Source organism: Miscanthus floridulus, chromosome 8 (genome assembly GCF_019320115.1).
Source record: "Miscanthus floridulus cultivar M001 chromosome 8, ASM1932011v1, whole genome shotgun sequence".
Taxonomy (NCBI): Eukaryota; Viridiplantae; Streptophyta; class Magnoliopsida; order Poales; family Poaceae; genus Miscanthus; species Miscanthus floridulus.
Window position 1 is genome coordinate 128401089 of NC_089587.1, and position 16084 is coordinate 128417172.

Below are 16084 nucleotides of genomic sequence, written 5' to 3' on the forward strand. Positions count from 1 at the left end.
AAACTAAAAATATATAAAAAGATCTACATTGAGGAGGAGATATACCTGCATGCTCCTTTAACCAAAAATATGGTCTGGTCTAAACTCTGCACAAATGACTTGTGCATTGTGGTCTGCAACATTCATTTCAGTTAAATCAACTACAAATGCAGTAAGTTTTTTTGCTAATTATCTATTAGTACAAGATTGCTATGTTCAACAATAAACAGGAAACTTGTTTAAGCTGCACAGGACTAAGAAGCAGCAATAAGTCATTTGTGAGCTGCAGACTAATTATCTATTATGTGAGCTGCAGACTTCATAGTGATCTGATACAGCACATTGCAATTAAAGAATAGAAGTAGCAATACTTAGTCAAACAGAAATCCAACATTAGTAAGGCTACTTGCAAAAGTTATTAATTTATTATGTTCGCTTCTATACATGATGGAAATGGCATTCCAGATTATTATAAATTGTAGAAAGTCTAAATGGAAATCATTTGAGCAGGAATGCAAGGTGAATACTAGAGGAAATATCATATTAGAGGAAATTAGATATGGGATGCATCTGACATAAAGCAGATCATGGTGCTCCTAGCACATAAAGTGACTGCAAAAATTGATAGATTTGATTATCATGTCCTTTTCCTTGCTCTATTGTTTAATTTCCCTCCTAAAAAAGCAATGGGATCTAACAAGAGAACTTTCAGTACAAGACACCCAAGTTAGAGAATGAGAGTAGTATGTGGTATCTCATATCTGACGGAAAATTAGACAAACTCAATCTGTAGCCACTAGCTAGATACTCAACTTTCATCTAGATGCACTACTGTAAAGGGAGATTTACAGAACATAACTCTACTCTCCATCCTTTCTAGGCTCAGTCGGGCTACTCTGAAGGGAGAAAACTAACCAATTTGGTAATTTGGTGCCTCACATCATGTGGCATGAAACTTTTTTGTAAATTTCTCGAGAATCCTATTTTCAACTTCCTTCTGATTCTCTATTTTCACCTACATAGTTACAGGAACCAAGTTAGTACAGGACGGTAGCAATATATCCTTAGAAGATAGCCACACGATCATGTGCTAAGTAGTGCTCATGTTGTCCCATTGCTACAAAAATTGTACCTTCACTTTTGGATAAAGCATTCAATGAACTATAAAATAAAACACTGTCATGTGCTCCACAATATGCTATAGCATTCCTGCAATTTGTGGAGTTCAAAATAGCTATTGTGTTCGAAATTAACACAATTTTAGAAATACACACGCACTGAACTTCTCATAAGTTCCATATGCATACCTTAGAGCATCTCCAAGAGACTTTCTTAAACTCACTCACTATCATCATTTAGAGTCATTTGAATAAAATTCGTTGTGGTATGAGATCATATCATATCAGTGAAAAAGTTCAGTAACTACTAGCATCAACCATGCACAAAATAGTCTGAAATTCTCTTGTTATGCAGCGTACAAATCTATGACGATGGCAAGGAAATCACAAGGTAACAATTTAAGTGCCAGACTACAACCAAAATTATTGCTGACAATATAAACTGAGTCTGGCCAGATGGCAATTTGATCAGACTACCACCAAAACTATTCTTATTTTTCCCCCAAACATCATGTCAATTCCATAAAGGTACAGCATAGTCCAAACTAATAGGAAAACTCCTGATTCAAAACTAATCCATGAAGAAATTTCACTGTACCAAGCATCAGAATTCTTAAATTGTAATCTTATCAAAGCATAAACATCCTAGGATTTCATAGAGTTGATGCTCGGAGAAGACTGCGAAATAGGGATGGAAGTGTTAGAATATTAGGCAATTTTAGTAGCAATTTAATCTAGAAAAAGACAGAGAACAATATGAACATGTTGGTGACATCATGTATGTGCTTGTGTGTCTTAATCGTGACGAGCATGTAAGGATTGATAACCAAGACCTTAAAAGGTTCGTTCCAGAAACATACCTAGCGGCAGAGCCGGATGCACTCGAAGACATAGTGCTTGTCGATGTAGTCGTCTTGCTCGATGCAGTGCAGATGAGAAGCTGTGCCGATCACCAGCGACCCTCCAGGAAGTAGAGGATGAAGTGAGTAGTCGTGCCGCCAGCGACACTCCCCAAAAACGTCCGCCCTTCACCCGAGCAGGCGAACTCAAAGACGGCAAGCGTTCTGGAGGCCTACTCTCCCAGTTCCTGTGCGCGCAGGGAACCGGGACGGGGAGAACTAGAGAGCAGTTGAATATGTGGTTGTCTCTGGAGCGAAGGAAGAAAATGACTGACGGAGGAGCCGAGATTATAAGCTCGCAGCTAGGGAAGTGAAAGGGCGCAGGAGGAGATCAGAGGACGGAGAAGACGTGCGGGCGCAGAAGGAAAGAGACGGCAATAACCGGTGAAACTTCTGCCATGAAGCCGACACTCACACAAAAGGAAGTAACTCCCGTAATTATGAGATTTGAATGGCAAAACTAGCCAAAACCAGCCCCGTCCCGTCCCGTCCGTCCGCTCCCTCGCCACCTTCCTGCCTGCCTTGCCTCGCCACGCCCACGGCCGGGCCCAGCCGACGGCGGCGGCAGTGGCGCGAGCGCACGCGTGTGGCACACCTACATTCTTTTCTCAGCTTCTCAATATAGATAGACAATGTCCAACCATATAAACTGAGTCAACGTCTAGTCAAAATCTCGTACGGTATTAAACCATATATCATGCATTAATACGGGCCATAGAGTTTATTAGATTTATTAAATATTATATGGGCCAAGCTCATAATATATCCAACAATCCCCACCAAACTCTAGGGTTCGTAGTAAAATAGTCTCAAAACCACATTTCTTTGATATACTAGAGTTTCGACGAAGACTGTTAAGTTGAATATCCATCTAAAGCAGTAGTTATACTCAGCCACAACTGAACAATGGACTATGCCTTAAATTAACAGTTTTGTGTGAGGTGAGTTTCACTAAAGTTCTTATCTGGTACTAGGCTGAAGCTATCATCCCCTCTATTTGAAGCATATAAGTCACACTTCAAGGCTTTTCATGAGGATCTAGAGATTACCCACATCTCATAGATTGTGACTAGCAATCGAACTCATATAGGTGTATTCCTTCTAGGATGTTCTGTAGGACAATACTCTGCTTAAATAAGCCACTCGGATCACATTAAGGAATTAACCATCCTGCCATACAGCATTGGAGAAACAATGCATCTCAAACGTTTCAGACTTTAACATAAGGGGTCTCTCCCTCAGTCAACCACTAGCTTGTTTCACCATCCTACTTCACGGGATATCCGATTACATAGAATAGGTTACCACTATGGAATGACTTCAAGTGGGTCTCAAGCCCAACTCCCTCGATGCACCTTCTATCACATTGCGTGATAGACCCTTTGTGAACTGATCTGCCAGATTCTTTGATGTATGGACATAGTCCAATGCAATTACTCCGGAGTTTCTCAGTTTTCTGACAGATTTTAACCGCCTTTTCACATGCATTGTAGACTTCATGTTGTCTCTAGAACTGTTCACCTTGATTATCACCGTTTGGTTATCACAGTTCATGGAAATGGTCGGTATCGGTTTTTCAACTGCCGGTAAATCCATTAGGAGCTCACGAAGCCACTCAGCCTCAAAGCTGGCGGCATCTAATGCTGTGAGTTCTGCTTCCATTGTTGACCTCGTTAAGACGATCTGCCATAGCTCATGGTTCCTTTCAGATAGCGCAACACCCTCTCAAGAGCATGCTAGTGTTTATCTCCCGAATTTGAAATAAACCGGCTAAGTTTGCTCACAGCAAATGAGATATCAGACCTTGTTTCACTAGCCAAATACATAAGTGAGCCAACAATTTGAGAATATCTCAATTGATCCTGTGTTATTCTGTGATTTTTCCTTAATAGCACACTTGGATCATAAGGAGTTGGAGTAGGCGTGCAGTCACTATATCCAAAGTGACTTAGCACCTTTTCCACATAGTGGGATTGCACAAGTGTTACCCCACCATTTCCTTCTCTTAGTAGCTTTATGTTAAGAATAACATCAGCCTCACCCAAGTCTTTCATTTCAAAATTACTAGACAAAAAATCTTTCACTTCCTTGATCACATTAATATTATTTCCAAAAATTAAAATATCATCCACATACAAGCACAAAATTACACCTTCTCCCCCACCATACCGATAATAGACACATTTATCAACTTCATTCACAGCGAAGTCGGCTGATGTCAAAGTTTTGTCAAACTTCTCATGACACTACTTAGGAGCTTGCTTTAGGCCATACAAGGATTTTAATAATTTACAAACCTTACCCTCTTGACCTTTTGCTACAAATCCATCAGGCTAATCCATGTAGATCTCTTCCTCAGGCTCTCCATTAAAGAAAGCTGTCTTAACGTCCATCTGATGAACGAGAAGACCATCTAATGAACGAGAAGACCATATAACCGAGCAACTATGAGTATGTATCAAAATAGTCCTCGCCTTCCTTTTGAATATAACCTTTAGCCACTAGCCTCGCCTTGTACTTCTCAATATGTCGACAAAAGATGCTCGGCAGTCCTCCGAGGGGTATCCCACAAAGGTAGATTGATCGGTGGAGGTGCGCGTGATAGGAACCGGATGGTGACACAAGGCACAGAGACAGTGATTTAGATAGGTTTGGGCCGTCTTATCGACGTAATATCCTACGTCCTGTGTCTTTGGTGTATTGTATTGAGATGTAGTAGCTGTCGACTAGGGGACCCTTGTCTCTCTTTATATACTCTGGAGGGATAGGGTTACAAGGAAAGTATCCTATTTGGTACTATATAATATCTTGCGGTGCACGTCAACTAGTGCTGTGCACGTCTTGATCTTATGGGCTGGGCCACCTCTGATGGTGCGGCCCATGTCTTGTCTTATGGATACAGGGGGTTATATCCCCCACAGCTAGTCCCCAAGCACCTTGTATCCTTTGAGCAACACTGTCTTGAGCTTGTCCTAGCTGTCCAACTTGCTGCTGATTATCAGGAACAGGTGTCCAACCAGTTTGACTAGAAGCCGAGCTGTTGAAGCGAGTATCCGGGGAGTTGAACAGGCATCCAAGCCGTTGAACTATCATCCAAGCTATTGTCCGAGCAGTGGGAACGGTGTCCGAGCAGTTCAACTATGAGCAAGCCTAGACTTACTCAAAGCTGAGGTTTGCTAGAAGGATGTAAGGGGCTCAAAATAAAATTTGAAAATTCTTCCACTTAGGAGAAGTGTAGCCACTTAGACTTCGTCAATAAGCAGGGTAAATCAAGAAATAAGCATTACATTCACCGCTAGGTGAAGTGTAGCCACTTAGTCCCCGAGCCTACTGGAAGATGAAGAATGAATCTTGTAGCAGGTCAAAGAAAAAAGTCTAAAAGCTTGTCGACATCATCTGACATGCGCGTATCAAGACCCCAGACGTGTTGCCCAAGATGAACACCCTGATCCAAACAGCATGGAGCTGATTGATAGCACACTGATGAGATGTAGCAAGATCAGACCACCAAGAGAGTCCTCAGCTTAGCTGGCGACGCTTGCACAAAGAATCCGAGCACTGAGGAGTCCCTAGCATAGCTGGCGACGTTCGAGCACTGAGGAGTCCTCGGCGTAGCTAGCGACATCCGAGCACCGAGGAGTCCCCAGCGTAGCTAGTGATGTCTGAGCACTGAGGAGTCCCTGGCGTAGCTGGCGATGTCCGAGCACCGAGGAGTTCCCGGCGTAGTTGGCGATGTCCGAGCACCAAGGAGCCCCTGGCGTAGCTGGCGATGTCCGAGCACCGAGGAGTCCCCGGCGTAGCTGGCGATGAAGCGTGAGCGATGAACAGTCCGGTCAACTGGTCGGCGACGAAATGAGCATTGAGTAGAAACGATCGGTGAACAGTCTGATCAACTGGTCGGCGATGAAGTTCATGAACCTAGCGGTTTGACCAGTTGATCAGTGGAGAAGTCTGAGCACTAGGTGATCGGATCACCTGGACGACGATCTTGCAATACAAATATGTAGAACGGGTAGTACATGATGTAAAAATACATGAATTCTAGAGAAGAAATAGCGTATGTAGCTCGGCAATCAGTTGGTGTGAAGACGTATTTATATTTAATATAAACCGCCCGACCAGTTAGTATGTAGCTGAGTCTCTAACCCTAGCTAGCCCATTAACCATAACGCGGAGTGCGTAGCCCGTGTGCGTGTAGGAAGAACAAAGCATCGCTAAGGAGCCACTGTCGACCACCCATAACGCAGAGGGCAGACGCTCGTGCATGTGTAGGGAGGAGCCAGAGACAGGGCCATCTCTAGGGACATTCGAGCATCAACATGACTGTTCAGGGATTCGCCTTAGACTTAGCTGTATGTCATCTTTAAGATGGTATACATGAAAGAAAATCATTTGGAGAACAAACATGGAGAAAACAGCTCAGAGAAACATTATGGCGATATATGAAGATTGGAGAATATTTAGAAAAATATTAAAGCGTGACTTAGCTTTAGATAGAACATCTGGTCGGCGGCGTATGGCGTTATCTGGTCGGTGATGCGGGTAGCTCGCTTGATGGCTGGAACAAAGTTGATCTCGTGTTGAAGTAGGATGGACGTAGTTAGAGCTTGGCAGTGTCAATCCGCGTATGAAGACGTGCGCCGTGGTTGTTGAAGGATGTCGACGCGATTCGCCGAGTTGCCACGAAGGATGTTGATCTTGAGTTACGCCATCTCGTTCGCCAGGGATCAGCACACACGAGCCCTACGGTGGGCACCAACTGTCAACAAAAGATGCTCGGCAGTCCTCCGAGGGGGATCCCACGAAAGTAGATTTATCGATGGAGGTGTGCGTGATAGGAACTGGATGGTGACACAAGGCGCAGAGACAACAATTTAGACAGGTTCGGGCCGTCTGATCGACGTAATACCCTACATCCTATGTCTTTGGTGTATTGTATTGAGATGTAGTAGCTGTCGACTAGGGGACCCCTGCCTCTCCTTATATACTCTGGAGGGGTAGGGTTACAAGGAAAGTATCCTATTTGGTACTATACAATATCTTGTGGTGCACGTCGACTAGTGCCATGCACGTCTTGATCTTGTGGGCTGGGCCACCTCTGATGGTGTGGCCCATGTCTTGTATTATGGATACCGGGGGTCATATCCCCCACACAATAGTACCATTAGGCCTAAGCTTCTTTCTTGAAGACCCATTTTGTCGGTGTTTTGTAAACCAGACTAGTAAATTTATACGATTATCGCGCTGCTCTAGGAAGACGATGGTAGCATCCAATAGACATGAGGATTTATACTGGTTCAGGCCAGAGCCCTATGTCCAGTCTCAGAGATGATCGAGTGCGTGTTCCTTGCTTGAATGCTCTGAAGTTCTTACAATAGGGGGTGCAAGAATGGCTAAAGAGATGGAAGGACCAATGCTACGCGAAGGGCTACCCGAAGGGAAGCTCTAGAAGCCCTACTACAATGGTGAATGAATGGAATGGTAGATGATTTAAGATGCGTAGGGGACTCAGAATGTCTAGAGCGGGAGCCCTAGCTGCCCTTATATAGATTTTGGGGCTAGAGCGCATACAAAGTAGGAGATTTTCCTAACCGAAGGGTCATGAGCCTGAGGCAAGTCCTAGCTAACTTGGCTTGCAAGCTACGCCATCTTGTAGAGCACTTCCGGTCGTGGCTATCATCATGGTGTTGTGGCCATGCCACAACAGGGTGTGACGTAGTGTTACTATGCTGGCGGGGGGCGGCACTGTAGACATAGTGTTGGTTCGCCAGCTGTCCTATGTGGCATGGTCTCCTTCGTGGTCCTCGTTGTCATCGCCTTATCTCCTAGGGTGTAGTACGGGAGTTGGTGGCCGCCCCGGGTCACCGATGACCATCTTGTCTTGAGGAGCTCAGGGTCATGACCCTAGTTGACGAGGTCAGGGCTTGCTACCAGTCTGGATGGCTTCGATGTCGTGGCCTTTGTCACGGATCCCATCCCATAGTGGGTGGGACCATACGTCTATATTGCTAGGCCGTGTCGGGCTGGTTGTCTTCGTACCCGTTATCACTGCTTCGAGGCGGTGTTGTCTTGTTCATATGGCGTGGCACATGGTTGGTGTCTAACCAGGCTAAGGTGACTGTTGTCCCCTCGATCCTTGCAAGGCCAGTGCAACATGTTCACTTTTGTTAGAGCAGGAGCGCTTGGCCAGGCGTGACCTCTCCCCATCCCTTCCGAGGGTCGTAATGGGGAGAGGTCGTGTGCTTTGCGAATCTCGCGCGGCTAAGGCTGGAGATTGGGTCACGGTTGACCCCAACCTTAGTTCCTGACTTGTTCTACTCGGCTCCTACTTGGCCTCGGTCGTTTGGGCCCTTGCTGACTGTTGTGTTGTAGGTAGCATGGCCTGCTAACTAATTGGAGTCTTGAGACACCCCAGGGTTACAACCCTGATAGTAGCCCCCGAGTGTTTTTGCGATCGCAAAGTGGTTGCAAAAGTGCTGATACGCATGCGTGCTATGATGTGGGCACATTCTTGTAGCCTGCTTGAGCTTTGCCACTCGACCCCTTGTGGGTTGGTGTGACCGGTGTGGTAGGGGGTTGCTGGGTTTTTCTTCGTTAGGATGTCCTGACGATATGGCATGTGACTACTTGGCTCTACCACATCGGAGAGCAGTGCATCGGGGTTCGCGATCCAGGCAGGGCTAAGTGGTCTTGTCGATGCTGCTCCAGTCTTGCCTTTGGGGAAGTCTTGACTTTCTTGCCCTTGCATGGGCATCCATCGCTGCCTGTGACCTTTCATGGTTCGCCACGTGGTGAGGGGGCCTCAGGCCACCCAATCCACTTCTAGGTCTATAAATTAGGGCTTCTTTCCCATTAGAACTATCCCTAGCACCAAGTTTCCTCTGACCTTTTTGAGGAGCTTAGCTTTTAAGGGGGAAAGAGAAGAAAGGCTTCTAAAGAGAACCTCGCGGTTCTTTAACATGCGTCCTGCTAGGGATCGTGGGTGGCAACCAGAGGCCATGGCTATCCGTCCCAACAATCAATGCTGGAAGGGATCTCATGAGTCGAGGGGCAATGGTTAGTATGGCCACCGTGTTGGGTTATCCATGACGTTGGTGTGCCATCTCATCGCCATTTCTTGCTCCAAGCCTGGGCATCTCGTGTGCTCAAAATGGGCGACAATCAGAGTCGCTTCTGGCTCCCCTCAGAGGTCTATGCGCTGGTCCTCGGCCCGCCTGGACTACTGGTGGAACAGGAGGAGGATGGGGTAGTGCTTCCCTATCACTCCATCCCTGTTAGATGGGGTAGGATGGTGACGTGGCCGTTCCGCTACTACTGGCCACTCCCTCCTTCAGAGCCGAAGGAGTTGTCGTGTCCCTCCTGCGCATGGTCGCTCAGGGGTATAGCGCTAGCGAGGGAGTCTAGGAGAGTTTGCGACCCTTGGTTCCCTGGTGGCACTTGGTCCTAGGTTGTCAATTGGCATCACCATCAAGGTGAAACCTTTCTGACATTTTGGCAGTGTGGCTGCTTTTGTATCTGCCAAAGGAATTTCCTTTTCGATACTTCTGAGCAGCCTTTGCCGCGAGCCCCTAAGTCACGGGTTTAGGGTTGTGTCTTTGACCCCCGCTCACTTAGAGGGGCTATTTCGCCTTGATGTTATGGGGGATCATTTCCCCAACCTCTTACCGCATGGTCGTGAGGTTTCTTGCAGTCGTATATTGGCTTGTAGGTCTTGGACCTTTTGTCTTTTCATGTGACCGTGCCATAATCATGTTTTGGGGTTCCACATTGCGCGTCACCCCAGCATCTGTCTTCGTCGATCTTTCCCAGAGAGGTTGTAGACCTCTGGCGGTTTATGAGCCTCCGGGCGGGCCTTAGGTCTGAGACCTGGGACACAGGGAGGAGTCAGTTGTGGCTTGGCCCTAACTTCTTTTGGGGTCTTGGGGACCCGACTCTACTTTTCCTTTTTCGACATCCTTGCTACCCCCGGGGGGGTCATGTTGCCTTGTCATAAGCGGGTTTGTTTTCGTCCCATGTGGGGAGAGGCATGTCCACCGTAACCACACGGTCGGAGCGGTGCGCCTCATCAGGATCTATGGGTAATTCGAGCGAGACTCGATATCCTCCCCAAACGACATGGAGTTTGGCTATGCCTCACGTGAGATGTCCCGTAAATCATCGGCCATCAATCCCGTTGGTCCCCAACCGCCTCCACAATGGCCAGAGGGCAAGATGGCTCCCCCCAGAGGGGGTCAACCTAGGAGACTTCAAAGCGGATGACTCGAACATAGGGAGAGATGGTCATGTGGCTACGCACCAATGATTAGAGCCATGGGGGCCCATCTCCTCCCTATCCCTATCCCTTTTGTAGCCTCAAGCCCTTCTAAGGGCTGGCCCAAGAGTGGGTTTCCTAAGTACGACACGGGGTCATGGTCGCGGTGGGTCATTTAGCGCATGATCTCTGGGGGCGGTTAGCCGCCCTAGTCACATCATGGCATAATGGCGCCCTATCACGAATAGTCGCATGTCACGAAATGCGGGCGTGCAAATGGAAACGATATGGAGAGAGTGGGGATGTGCGTGGCTTACTTGATTTGTGGGCGACCATCGTTCTATCTCCCCTTCGATTGCTTCACCTGCTCTATGAGGTTTTCCAGATGGTTAGTAAATGTGAGTGGGTGCGCACATGCCTTGAGGATCCTTAGCAGCTACAAATTCTCTTGGAGCGATAAGGCAAGGAGGCATTCACCCTGAGTCGCCTGCTCCATCACTTCCCTATTTTCACTCTAGCTCTTTCTAGAGTCACTTTCATGTCGTCGAGGATGAGTCACGGCAAACAGCCATTGGAGGAGTCGTCGGGCGCCGGTAGGGCGCCGCCGCCCATCCATCCTTGCCTGCGTAATCAGGGGTAAGTGCATTCGGATGATGCTCAAGTTTTAGGGTTCAACCTGTGTTGATTGTGCGTGTTTGGTAGGGTTGCCTCCCATGCCACACCTGTAGGGGCTACCAGCGCTGCTCACACCATGACCCCACCTTCTAGGGGGTTGAGCTCATCATCATCATCTTCGGAGGATCGGCGTGAGTTCCATGAGCTTGTCTGTGGGGCGAATGAGGCCCGCCAGCACTACTTCGATGCCACCCACAAGGTGAGCCAGCTAGAGCGCTGTCTAGAGGCCATCTGGGTGGCCCTCATGGCGTCAGAGAGGGAGACCGCTACCGTGTAGGCGGCGACCACTGATGCTGAGGCCCACGTCATGGGTAAGGATGCTTTTGTGTCTTGTTGTCTCACATGTCGTTTGTCATTCTTGATTTCCTTCTAATCTTCACGCCCCCTCGTTGCCAGCGTTGGAAGAGCAGCTAGAGGCCTCCCGCCACGAGATGGAGGAAGCTCACCTCTAGGAGGTTCTTCTGTTGGAGGATCGTGAATGCGCGGTTGTAGCCAGAATCCATCAAGGAGCCAGCGTTGCGCTCGTTGCCCTACAGCTCTGCACTGGCCAGGATTTTCATCGGGTGGTGCCCAGGTTCTCGGACCATGCTAGCTAGGCAAAGCAAGCGGAGATGGTCGGTGGTTTTGCTACCGCTGCTGCCACCATCGTGGCCGCTGTGAATGTGGGGGACATCCTCCATGGTGGTGGCCAGGGGCCTTAGGCTGTACCTAGCATCTTTTGATGAATAAGATTCTTCAGTTGGTGTTTCATGCTTCTTTTTCTTTCGCGTGTCCGTTGTTGATTCATTCTTTTGAATGTCATAGTCGCAACCTTGCCTAGGGATCGACCCACATAGTTTGGCTTGGTGTGACTCCATTTTTGTGACCATGGTGTCGTAGGATAGGCCCGACGGCAGTGCGCCTGGCGCTGCTCTCTTTTCTATAGGTCGTGATGATTTTTTCGGTGAGTGGCGAAGCGTAGTATGCCACGGTTTAGCCCCCGCGAGTGAGCTGCACCGTTAGGCACGCGTCGATCGACATAGGTCCCTTGGGGCGCACGCGTCATTAGGATGTTGCCTTGACGTGCACCTGTTAGGGTGTGTCATGATCTCTAGGCACGGAAAGGACTTATTGATGATTATGTACAATATTTTTAGTGGGCAGGAAGCAGCCTTGACGCGAATATTGAGTGCCCACGCCATAGGTCGTGGCCTTTGCCACTCGTGGTGTCCAAAGGGGCGGGGCCTAGGGCTTCAGGCTCGGTGAGTCATGGAGCGTGCTGTGTTGCGAGCCCTCTGGCGCTTGTCGATCGTGCCATCATCGAGCTGTGTCGTCGCCTGCCTCGCTGCACACCATGGTCGAGGTCATAGAGTGCGTCCTTCACATGCTCCCCTGCTACATAGGGAAGTAATGTTTGAACTTAGCCCCCGAGGGCTAGCATGCAACTACCGTGATGCCATAGTTCTCCCATTCATAGAGGTTGGCCTACTGAAGGTCGCCCCCTATAGTGATGACCCCATGAGGGCCCAGCATCTTGAGCTTTAGGTAGGTGTAGTTGGGGACGACCATGAACTTGCTGTAGCATGGCTGGCCTAGGATGGCATGGTAAGTGATAGGAAAGTCCGCTATTTTGAAGGTGAGCATCTTCGTGTGGAAATTGGCTCGACCCCCGAACGTCACGGGTAAGTCGACTTGCTTGAGGGGGACGGCTTGGAGCCCGGGTATGACTCCATGGAATGGAGCGCCGGATGGTCATATGGCTGCTCGTGGAAGCCCCATGGCATCGTAGGTCTTGGCATAGAGAAGGTTGAAGCCTTTTCCACCATCCATGAGGACTTGAGACAGGCAGGTCTTGCCGATGATCGGGTCCACAATGAGGGGAAAGCGTCTCGATTGTGGCATGTGGTTGGGGTGATCCTTTCGGTCGAAAGTGATCATGGTTTCCGACCATTTCAGGAAGGTCAGGATGGCTTCTCATAGGGCAGCCATGTTGACCTCCCTGGCCATGAGCTTTTGCTAGCGTTTGGACTCATATGCCATTGGTTCGCCAAAGATCATGAGGCACCCTCTTGGGTCGGGATACGCATCCCCCTTCTCTTCATTGTCAGCGGGCCTAGACGACGCGTCCGTGCCGGCCATCTTGTAGTCACCGCTAAAGTAGCGCTTGACGAGCTCGCACTCCTCGAGGGTGTGCTTAACTGGGTAGCCGTGGTTGCGGCACAACACCTTGATTATCTTGTCAAAACTGACATGGTCGAGCATGCTAGTTTTCTGCTTGTGGACCCTGTCGGCGGCCATGACTAACTCACTGTCACGGTGCCTCCAGCTATCCTTCTTGCCCTTTATTCATTGATTGTGGTCCCTAGCCTTGTCTGTGGGCTCGGCTTGTGCCTTGCCCTTGTGTTTGTAGAAGATTGCATAGACGGCCTCCTCACTGGAGGCATGGCTTGTTGCGAGGTCGAGCAACTCCCACGTCGTTCATGGTTTATAGCGTCTGAGCTTGTGAACGAGCACTTCGTTGGTCATGCCAGAGATGAATGCTTTGATCACATCCATATCCATGATATCGGAAAGCTCGTTGCACTGCTTGCAAAAGCGGTGGATGTACTTGTGTAGAGTCTCTCCCACTTTTTGTTTACAGGCTTTGAGGTCCCAAGAATTTCTACGGCACACATACATGCCCTGAAAGTTCCCTATGAAGATGCGCTTTAAGTCCACCCGTGAGTGGATGCTATTCACGGGGAGATGCTTGAGCCATGCTCGGGCACTTTCCGCAAGGTAGAGAGGCAAGTATTGGATGATGAAGAGATCATCGTCTGCTCCACCTAATCAATAGGCGAGGTATAAGTCTTCCAACCATATGGCGGGGTTGGTATCCCCAGAGTATTTGACAATGTTTGGCGGTGCATGAAAGCATGCCAGGAATAGCGTCTATCAGATCCTTTTTGTGAACGCCTGCGGGCCATAGGCCTCTGAGCTCAGGCTACGTCGAGCGGCCCGCACCCTAGGATGCTGGCCGTGGTTGTCTAGGTCAATGTCACCATAGTGCAGCTGATCTTTGCCTACCTAGTCTAGCCTAGGGTGCCTAGCATCTTGAGTTGGTCAAGCATTGTGGTTTCTGATGTAGTGGCTGCGCGCTCGGGAAGGTTCCTGCCTTCGCACCACACCGCTGTTGTCTGGTCAGAGCTTGCTTAGTGCATGGTACCCCTCAAGGGCACCATGTGCCGAGGAGGTGTGTATGAAGCTGGCCTCGGGATGTTGCCTCCCTATGGAACTTTGAGCCTACTGTACCATCACGGTTTCTAGTAGGTCTTGTAGTTCCTGATGGACACGCTTTCCCTCATCGGCCGAGTGCTTTGGGGCTGTCCGCATGATCATGGTAGCTGCCGTGATGTTCTAGCTGGCTTGAGGGAAGACTGGCATTTCCCTCCTGCCTTGTTGGATTTGATCATACATGCGACATGCCCATGCCCATGTGCCCTCAGCGTCGAGGTGTTGTGGGCTAGGGCATCCGTCATCGCAGCGCGCGTTGGCCTGATCAGCTTCTCATGCCCGGGCTCGTTCCAGGCGCTCTTGGTTGTACTCGGCCTATTCCCCAGAGGTGCAGGGAATCGGATAGGGGTCATCCTTTGCATCCTCTACCGGTGCTGCCCATCCTCTAAGGGGTGCAACATGTTGTATTCCCTCAGCGGAGGGCAGCTCTCCTCGAAATCGGACTCAGAGTCCATGTTCTCAGAGGTTGCCAGCAAAAGGCCAAAGAGGGACTCTAGATCCCATTCCATCATCCCCACAAACCCGGGGGAATCTAGCATTGTTGTATAGCCATTGCGCCTGGCTAGCTCTCGCTCAAAGAGAGCGATTGCGTTCCTCATTTTGGAGGGCAGTAGAGTGCTAGGGTTCCAGAATTCGGCCTCTGGTGGTAGGGGCCCACATTCAGAGAGTTGGGCAAAAGCGCTTGCCAACACAAAAACACATGTGTTGGCTTAGCTCTGGTTCGGGGTTCGCCCCGAGGTATGCGTCGATCCTGCATGCTAGCGCACCAGAGTCGACGATCGTGGGACCGGCTTGCACTGGTTCATGATCAGGCAATGAGATGTTTGGTGGAGCCACATTCTCTTCGCTCAGTCGCAGCCAACCAAGGCAGTTGGCCACGAAGTCCAATTCCCTAAAGCGCAATGCCTAGCTAGGGAGAAGATTATCTACAGGAGCTAGCCCATTGATGTCGGTGAACTCAAGGCTTCCAAAGCAGATGCGGCCGCTGGGGGCTGTGCTAAGAGTGAGTCGGACGTAGGTGCAAGGAGCCATCGCTTCCTTCTTATCAATCGAAAGTGTGCAACTATCCCCTACCTAGCACGACAATTGTCGATGTTTTGTAAACTAGACTAGTAATTTTATATGATTGACGCGCTGCTCTAGGAAGATGATGGTAGCATTCAATAGACATGAGGATTTATACTAGTTCAGGCCAAAGCCCTACATCTAGTCTTAGAGATGATTGAGTACATATTCCTCGCTTGAATGCTCTGAAGTTCTTACAATAGGGGGTGCAAGAATGGCGAAAGAGATGGAAGGACCTATGCTAGGTGAAGGGCTGCCCGAAGGGAAGCTTTAGGAGCCCTACTACAATGGTGAATGAATGGAATGGTAGAGGATTTCGGATGGGTAGGGGACTCAGAATGTCTAGAGCAGGAGCCTTGGCTACCCTTATATAGAGTTCAGGTCCAGGGCGCATACAAAGTAGGAGGTTCTCCCAACCGAAGGGTCATGAGCCTAAGGGAGGTCCTAGCTAACTTGGCTTTCAAGCTATGACATCTTGTAGAGCATGTCCAGTCGTGGCTATCATCATGGTGTTGTGGCCATGCCATGACAGGGTGTGACATAGTGTTACTATGCCAGCCAGGGTGGCACTATAGACATGGTGTTGGTTCTCCAGCCGTCCTACGCGGCATGGTCTCCATCGTGGCCCTTGTCATCGTCGTCTTATCTCCCAGGGTGTCGTACGGGAGTTGGTGGCCACCCCGGGTCGTCGATGACCATCTTGTCTTGAGGAGCTGAGGGTCATGACCCCAGTTGTCGAGGTCAGGGCTTGCTACCAGTCTGGATGGCTTCGATGTCATGGCTTTCGTCATGGATCCCATCCCATAGTGAGTGGGACCATACGTCCGTATCGCTGGGCCGCGTCG